Source organism: Calonectris borealis, chromosome 5 (assembly GCF_964195595.1).
Source record: "Calonectris borealis chromosome 5, bCalBor7.hap1.2, whole genome shotgun sequence".
Classification (NCBI taxonomy): Eukaryota; Metazoa; Chordata; class Aves; order Procellariiformes; family Procellariidae; genus Calonectris; species Calonectris borealis.
In genome coordinates, this window is record NC_134316.1 from 26079440 (window position 1) to 26089292 (window position 9853).

Below are 9853 nucleotides of genomic sequence, written 5' to 3' on the forward strand. Positions count from 1 at the left end.
CTCTTCCAGGGATGGATTTTCAGGGTCCTCTCACATCACCTCATTGTCCAGAGCTGCCACTTACGGCTGGTGGGGGATGTAGGGGCCATGGTTTACCACATGTCCCAGCTGAACAGGAATGTCAGGGGCATAAGGAAGCACAAACTGCAGCAATGGCCCGGCACAGTCTAGGCTGACAATGAGGCAGATTCCCCAACGGCTCAAAGTGTGAACATTAACCTCCAAGAGCCCTACTGCTCCCTTTTGTCTCTCAAATGCTAAACAGACAAAACACAAAGTGAGAGTCCAACATCCCAACAAAAACCTGGGACTCCCAGGCCTGAGCCTGGCTCAGTCACATTAACACCTCCCTGGCACCAACCTCATTACTTTCCTGCTCCTCTTTCTCTACCAGAAGTTTCCCTGGGGATGGTATTGATCAGGAGGCCATGTTTGAACAGCTCTCTGGAGAGGTGGGAGGGGAGCACTGAAGAAGGCCAGAGCAGGTTGGTTATATTGCATTTAGTTATTTGATTTTGCTCACTTCCCTCCCTGTAGTTCTTCTGCTCCTGCATTGCAGTAAAATCCTTTTGCTCCCACCCCTGGTCCCCATTCAGATCCCTTCTGACACTGTGATTAGCTACGTTAGCCTGAGGACACCCTAAAGATGGAGCTCCTTACAAAGGACATGGGTCCTCTGCTCCAAAGCATGCCCACTGATTCAGCTGGGTGCACATAGTGCTTCTGAAGACTCTGCCACTGGCTCATCCATCAGCACTCAGACACAGTCTATAGGCCATATCCAAACCTCACTGAAGCCTCTGGGAGGTTTTCCATTGACTTCCGCAAACAATGAGTCAGACTAATTTTTCTCTCCAAGGAGCACAGTGTTAGGATTCCCCCAATGGACAGCAACTTACCAGCCTTCAGACACCAAATGAATACCCTCACATGGCTGCACCTCCTTCTGGCACTATAGTCTTTTAATGTTTCTCCTCTCCCCATATCATGTTCAATGTGGTTTTCTTTTACTTGCACGTGTCCTGGCAGTGGGGACCTTTATTTCTTACCTTTGTTTCTAATTTCAAATCCCTTTGCATCTCCAAACTGCAGTCACTGGTTACAGTGCTCCCAATTTAGCATCCTTTGGAGATTTAATTAATGGTCTGTTTATCTCCTCTTCCATATATCTAATGAAAAGGATTAATCATACCAGCTTGAATGCTGATCCCTGTCCCACCCTCACAGGCCATTTCAGGATATTAAACACCAGGTTTTCAATGGCAAAGACCAAATCTTTCTGTCTCAAGCCTATATGATTCTTTTACAATCATCATCATACTTTGACCAGTTTTAAGTTCCCAGTCCCCCTTCTGTCTGGAGAACAAACACACACTGCTAATGGGATTTCATATAGCAGAATCAAATGCTTCACCAGCACTCAGATGCATGTAAAATATCAGACAAAGAAAACGAGTGAATAAGCAACAGCAACTGAAAGCCAAGAGCACTTGGTCAACTCCATACTGTCTCTACAGATGTTATTACCTGCTCTCAAGAGCTCCATATCTTTCCTTTCTCTTTTCCACCTCAGTTTCCAAGGAGCTATGTCTACTGCAAGAACCCCAATGCTCCCACCATCTCTATCAGGCATGCCTATTCCTTACTTCCAGCCTCCCTTGAGCACATTTTTCCTGTAGATGTTCTCTTACACAAAAGCTAGGGGTAGGGAAAACAAGGGTACATGCTGAAGAGCTCAAGAATTTGTACAAAAGTGTCTGCAGTAGCTGAAGGTACTTGCATTTCCACATGCATGCATGCCAGTGGATGTAAGGGTCACATTCTGCTCTGGAAAGCCTCTCACTGCAAATACCCCTATTTAGAAGACGGAGCACACGGAAATCTCCCTTTCCCTCTAGAAAAGCACTAGCAATAGGACAGCTTCTCAGCAGAGCTGCTTCTCTCACCTGAGGCGACTACAGGTGAGCTGACAAAAACAAACCAACATCTGATACTGGGCGAAAATCTGCCCTCTTGCCCTGAGGCCAGCAGCAGATCTAAAGAGGTGCTCCCAATGGCCACCTCTTCCCCTCTCTCAGCCTTATCTCCCTTCTTCCTGGCCTGCCAACAAGGGAATTATCTCTCTGGACTTCTTGCAAGAAGGAAGTGGACACAGAAAGCTCTCAACATACAGAGGAACTTTGCAGCTTCGATTACAACTGCTGCGTTTAAGCTGCCTGTGGATCACTAATCACAGTGCTGACAGGTACACCTTGAGAGGAATGAGACCAATGCTCCAGCTCTCTCACTCTGAAGCTTGCAAAAAAAGATGCATTTATTTTTATCTGAACTTCTCTCAAGGAAGAGGATGGGGCAAATGTGTCCTTCCAATGTGCATGACATTTGCTGGGGTTGGAGTAGAGGTCCATTTTCCTCCTCAAGGAAGGGGAGAGATACTGAGCAGACAGCATGAGGGCAGATGCCCAAGTATGAAAGCAGATCTCCCTCAGTGAGAGGCAGAGTGGCACTGCATGGAGTTGCACAGAAAGGGCTTTAAGGCCCCTGAATCAAATCCCTCGGAGATCTTCATTTCTGTGAAATAAATGTACTCACCCAGAGCCTGTGATTAGGGAGCAAGTAGCAAGCCCTCAGCTTCATCAGTCATTGCTTAAAGGCCAACTCATGAGAAAACCCACCCCGTGCTCTGCCCTCCATGCTCTCCTAGGACCTGCCTGCCTGTGATGGGCTCTCTCCACTTCAGCATTGCAGCTGAGTTACTCTGCCCCTTGTTCCATTCCACCTTTCCGCTAGCACCTCCATGTCGATTAAACCCCACCTCTGGGATCCTGCCTCCACTCCAACCTGCATCTTAGACCTTCCTTCCTGGCTTCTCACGTCCCTTGGTAGAAATCTGAGGCAGCTAGAAAGCTCTCTCACCCCATCCATGCACACTACCAGCTACTCTGTGCTGGCTGTGAGCTGACTAAGAAAAAAGCAGCTGAAAGTAGCTGACTTTACAGACTATGGGCTTCTCTCTGACCTATAACTTCCTTCTCATCCATTTTCAAAAGAGGTCCAAAATCCAATAAATTAGGGCCAGTCAGCCTCACCTGTGTCCTTGGGAGAACAATGTAGTGAGTCCTCTTAGGACATGTTTTGGGCACACAAAGGAGAAGGAGGTGATTGGGAACAGTCAGTGTGGATATTCCAAGGATAAATCATGCCTGACCAACTTGATTCTCTTCTATGATAAAATGATGGGACTTGTGGACAAGGGGAGAGGCATGGGAGCCATTTACCTTGACTTCAGCAAAGCATTCAACGTTGTTTCCCAGAATGTCTCAAGTTTGATATAAAATTATTATGAGTGAACTATCAGATGGGTTAAAAACTGATTGGATGATCAGGCTCAGAGGGCGATGTTTATACACTGCCTGGAGGGCAGTAACAAGGTGTATGCGGGGGTGTATCCTGGGACCTGTCCTGTTTAACATCTGTATCAATGACCTACAGGCTGCAACAAAGCACACTCTTATCAACTTGACACCAAAGTGGGGGGACCAGTTGATATGCTCAAGGCAGGGCTGCCATCCAGAATGGCCTAGACAGGCTGCAGGAATTGGGCTAACATGAACCTTATGAAATTCAACAAGGACAAATGCAAAGTCCTACACCTTGGAAGAAATAATCCACTGTGACAGTACGTACTAGGGACTGCCTGCCTGGGTAGCAGCTCTGCTGAAGAGGACTTGTGGGCCTGATAGGTAGTAAGTTGAATGTGAGCCAGCAGTATGCCCTGGCAGCAAAAACAGCCAAGAGCACCCTGAGCTGTATTCACGGGACATAGCCAGTAGGTCAAGAGATGTAGTTATTCCACTTCACCTGGCACTTGTCAAACTCTGTCTAGAATATGTTGTCCAGATTTGGGGCCCCAGTACAAGAAAGAGATTGATAAACTGGTGCAAGTTAAATGGAGGGTGAGCAAGGTGGTGAGCAGGCTGAAGCATTTGCCCTGTGAGGAGAGACTGCGGGAACTGGGCTTGTTTAGCCTGGAGAAGAGAAGGTTTTAGAGGGACCTAACAGCAGACTTTCAATAACGACCTTATCAAGAAGACAGAGACAGGCTCTTTACAGTGGATCATGGGTTGGCAATACACAACAGATACAAATGGAAACAAGAGACGTTCAGACTGGATAGAAGAAAAAGCTTTTGCAGCATGAGGACAGTCAAGCATTGGAACGAGCGGCACAGACAGGCTGTGCAACCTTCATTTTTGGAGGCTTTCAAGATGTAACTGGATAAAGCCCTGAGCAACCAAGTCTGAATTCAGTGTTGACCCTGCTTTAAGCAAGGGACTGTACCAGAGATTGACATCCCTTCCAACCTGAATTATTCTGTAATTCAATGATTCCACAGACTGCAGAAGACATTCACTTCTTGCAGAGTATTTCTGGAGTAGAAGGAGAAGGTACAGAAATGACAGGACCTGGCTACCACTTCCCACGAGCTCTGCAGTAACTGCCTCTGCACAACAGCTCTCCTCATAGCACCCATGGAATAGATGGGCAGAACCCCTGAGAGAGAAAAACAGCTACTCACGTGCACTCTAAGGTGAAGGCCTGACCCTGGCCACTGCCAGACCCATCAAAGTACAGCCATTTTTTCTAGTACCAGTGAGGGAATGGCTCATGGCTTCTCAGAAGTACCACTGACCAGTCTGCCAGCAATAGCAGAGCGCTCTGAATGCGGTGTGCTGTAGAAGTACCAACTTCTCCAGTATGTCTCTCCATAAGAATACAAATCCTTCAGAAGAAAATCCCTAAAAGACAATTTTAGGGATGCAAAGCTATTTCTACCGGAGCAAAACAAAATGGGCTCTGAGCAGAGCTGCATCACAAAGAAGTTGGGGCAGTTTATTGCCCCTCAGTCTTCACATCTTTAAAAAAATACTACTTCCCAGTAACACACAGATAGAGCTGTCTCCTCATAAAACTACATATTAGGGTAGGAACAATGTCCTTATCTAGGCCTAGACAGCTGGAGAGATGGCAGAAATCTGTAGCTAGTAATTCTCTCTAAAACACAAAGGACACAGGATGGCTCATCCCATATATCTTATGATGGAGGAGATCCTTTGTTCTTTACAATCAAGGGAAACATGAGGAAATATCTGTTGAAGGTAAAAACTTCCCATTGGAACTCGAAGGGCCTCCAAAGATCTCACCAGTGAAGTCACTTAACATCCTTTTTAAAAAAAACCAACATGAAACTCGGGCAATGACTGAAGCAATGATAGGGAGATTCCTGTATTTTGAAAAGGACAAAAGGGATGTTGGCAGGAAATTCTAGATCAGTTAAACTTGATCTCAGCCTGGACAAAACAATGAAACAGTTAATCCAGAATTATACTGGGAAAAATAAAATCAGAGGCTAAAAATATAGTGGAAAGTAGGTCTTGTTAGGCTGCTACCTTCTCTCTACAGCTCTTTTTTTTTTCTTTCTTTTTTTTTTTTTTTTAAAAAAACAGGATGACAAGCCTGGAAGGTAAAGACAGCAGTGCTAGTGCAGCATTCCTGGACATCCATAGCAAGGCTACAGCCGTAGCCAGTTTAGGTGTCATTTCACGCCCAGTGTGCAGGTCCTAACACATTCCCGGCCCACAAACCACCCTGCTGCCCCTGTTTAGTACACGCAACAAGCTCAGCCCCAAATGTACTCTGTATATAGCAAAGAAGCAGGGGGCATGAAGGAGGCTGTAGCAGCAGTCTGCTGACAGTGGCATGCTGGCTGGAGGGACACGCTGCTTTCACGCAGCCTGCCCAGTGCACTCTGCTCTGCACGTCCTGGAGCCACGGCAAGCTCTGGGCTGGGCTGCAGGGGAAAGGGACCCAGACCTCTGCTCAAGGACTGTCAGGCAAGAACGGCAGGGAGATCTGTGTCCCCGTGGAAGGAGAGGGATAGAGCTGAGGGCTATAAGCTCTGTTCCTGGTTATAGGCAGGATGCAGCCACTGTCTCTGAAGAAGCAAGTGCCCTGAGGAGCTTGGGGCAGTGTGAGTCAGAACAGGCACCTGGGCATGGCACAGAGAAGTGCCTTGGTCTGGGGCAAGGAAGACACCGGGCAGTTCCAGTTTTCAGGAACGAGTCTTTCCCACCATCACCTGCTCATGAGGAGAGGAACATGAAGGACAACATTCTTTGGCTCAAACTTCCTTCTGTGACATCTCAAGTAACAAATGTGTGCTGTAAGCGACCCACAGGGCATGCAATCTATGGATTAAAAACTGGCTCACCGTTTGAGTTTCAAGAGCAATTGTCAATGGTAAGATAGCACTAAACAGAGACACTAGCAGAAGCTTGCACAGGCCCCTTGCAATTCCAACTCATCGTTGGTATAGGTACAACATAGAGATGTGTGGGATGAGGAAAAATGAGGAAAGAGGCTACTCTCAACAGCATGACTCGCATCATTCTCTATAACCCAGCAATGCACAGCCCAATGCAAAGTACAAAGTAGGACTGATGCTGCAGGGGACTGTCACAGAGTCACAGACTTGGGGGTCCCAGGCACAACATGAGCTCTCATGTAACCCTTGGATCTACAACATGGGAAAGATTAAGAGCAATATATAAGCATCCTCCATGCATCAATAAGGCAGTTACTAGATCCCTTGCTCCCAGCGGGTGCAAGCTTTTTGTTCCCTTGATTATTAAAGACTGAGAGGACGCTTACCATGATAAAGCACCTGAGAGCAGGAGAGTGTGCCAGTCTTGTAGCCAGAACTGTAAGGAGATCCAGAGCCAAGATGTTGAAGTTGATGGGTTCAGCTTCAGAATGAGATACTGCCATACTGCCTCCTCATGGCAAGGGGAATTATACACCAGCCAAGGGAGACAAGAACTCACTGTGGCTTACGCCTGTTTACACAAGATGAGTTACAACATGGAATTGTCTTCAAACACTGCTTACCAATCCTTGCAGATGTCCTGGAAGAAATTCTGTTGCAGGAATTTGTTTTCACCTTGAGGAGAATACACCATCATGGACTGCTGAAGCAAGACACAGTGTGCACATTTGAAAACGTATTAAAAGTCAGCTACCTACAGAGGACCTGCAACAGGACTCTGTGGAGATATGGAACAGATCACACAAGGTCAGTGGAGACATGGCGCACAGCTATCCCAGTTGTATCTGCTGTTTCCAATAGTTCAGCTCCCAAAAAACCCCACATCGCTATCCTTCAGTAATCAGTCAAGGGTCAAAAGACATGCAGAAACTGTCCCAGAAAATGAAAGGGAAGCTGCTTTCATAAAACCAATTTCTCTTTTACTGAAAGCCACCTCAAATCGTCCCCGGTGCAAGTCCTCTTCGATAGGCAGGCTAAGAGACAAAGTAGCTCTGAGTGCTCCAGTGTCACTCTATAAAAGCACTGCAAGTCTTAGCCTGCAGTAACTGATCACTAGCTCTCTATTGCTACAGTTCCCGCTCTATTTCTCATACTCCTTTTTGCCAGGAGGTATTGTCTATTCAGTCCTTGTTGGATTGTTTTGTGGAGCACTGTGATTAGCACTGAACCAAAATCACCCAACCCTTGTGGACCTTTTTTCCCTTCCTACTATCAGAATGAGATTTCATCTTGATGTTCAGAGCCTGGAGACCCAGAGGTCAGAGGCCACCACACGATCCACTGAGCCACCCAGTCCCTAGATCACAATGTTAACAAATCACCATTTATCTTTGTTACTGCAGCAAGTGTCCAAGGCAAAACGGTGCCAAAGATCACATCTGTTGGGATAACCTATTGATTTGTGTCATATTCTGCCCAATCCCTATTTTATTCTTGCTCAGGCAGAGGTCAAGGCAGGTTAAAAATAACTCCTTCAGTCTGAGGTGCAGGACTGAGGAATTTAAAGCCAGCCTGTTCTTCCCAAGGGTGGGGGTTCAAAACTCTCCAACACAAGCAACAGGACCAGCAAGCTACAGCAGTTACGAGCAAGAACTTGCAGTCAGGGAACTCGAGCCACGGCAGAAGGTTTTGCAGCTTTAACTAAAAGACCTTTTTTTTTTTTTGAGAGAGAGAATAAATCTGTCGCCTTAGTTCATTCAAGCAACTAAGCATTACAAAAGTTTACGTGATGTACATACACAGTAAATGCTTTGAAGTACCAGTGCAGACTGGTGCAGATTCTGTTACAGCATTCACACCTCCTAGCCAAAGTACACAGACCAACATCAGCATAATTCAATGTCCTCATTCCACAGTAAGTTAAAATTTTGAACTTTATTACAGGGGTAAAAAAAAAAAAAAAAATCAAAAAGATCAGAATTGAAGTTGTTACTGCTGTTCCTAGCACTAATGTTCACATGTCATTTTTGTCAGAGAATTCTCTAGGTAGATGCAAATTTTTATTTATATTATTTTATCCCATCTCAAAACCTTTTCTACAGGCGTTAAATTGCCAACACTTTAGAGATATTTTGCCTTCCATTAACATTATGCCCTTCAGGAAATTAAATTTTAAACTAATACGCATTTCCCTATCTTTTTCATTAAAAAAACCATAATGTACATGCAAAGCAGAAAACACTTCTTTATAGCATCTACATGATCTCCTGAAAATTTTGCCCAATGATGCAAAAGAGGATTTTACCTTTCCTCTGGCTTCATACTCCCACTCTCATATACAGACTAGATGATTAAGAAAGGAACCCAGTTTGTTATTTCATCTTCTTCTAACCAGAGTTCCTGACACCTGTACTAAAACTCAGCAGATTTTAAGGGGGCTCTAACAGGTGGACAAGTCCTCTTTTCCTCACCACGCAGAGATTTACATCTGAATATCATTCACCTAATGACCACACTACTGCAGGCCTCTGAATTCTTCTGTAGAAGGAAGGAGATTAAACCAACCTATGCTACCAGGAGGTAGAAATAAGTGCTCTGAATGACAGAGAGAGAGAATAAAACCTCCCACTGATTACCAGCACCTTGCCTGTAGAAGAGGGGGTATCATGAACTGTGCAACATAACTCAGAAAATTCACTCACTTATCCAATCAAATGCCAATGAAATTGCTTCCCTTTCCATTTCATCCTTGGAACTGAAGGGCCGGTGTGTTTCGGGAGCGCACTTTAGTCATGGCACTCTGGATGAGAAACAACAAAAGAACGAACTGCCCTTGAGCAGAAGCAGTGGCAGGATGCTGTGCAGCACCTCCATGGGGAGTGAACAAAGCAGAAACCCCACCTCTGAGCGGACAATGCTATAAACTTCCCAGAAGGGATGTGAAAAATCTCTGTATCGGGAGGTTTATTACAGCAGTAAAACCACCCTAATGCTGTCACAAAAAGCAAAGGAAAAACCAGGAGTGGGTGAAGTTTTCCTGGGCTTACAGGCAGGCACAGGGGAGGCAGGCTGGCTCACCGCACACAGCCATTTAACCCTTCCTCAGCATCCTGCCATTTTGGCACAGAGGGGAATGGCAGGGGATACTGGGCCGAAATCTCGTAGACGCTACTGAGAAACATGAACACGTTCATCTCTGCCCTGTCACAAAATCGGCCTGCCCCACAGTTAAGCAGGCTCAGAGATGACTAACCTTGCTGACCGCCACAGGCAGTGGCTGTCTGTAACAACCAACAGGTGGAAGAGCCAAAGGGCAGTTTAAGGCTCAGCAACACCGCGCTCGCTTGTATGATATGTGCTCCAAAGTAATCTCCGCCCTTACCATATTCCTTCCTCAGGCATTTCTGGAGCAGCAGGGCAGAGCCCAGCGCTGGGCTGCAGGCGCTGGCCGCAACAAGAGTTAACCAGCTGCGGCTGCTCATTTACAGGGTAAAGAGGAGACCACCAGCACAGGCAGGAGGAAGAGCA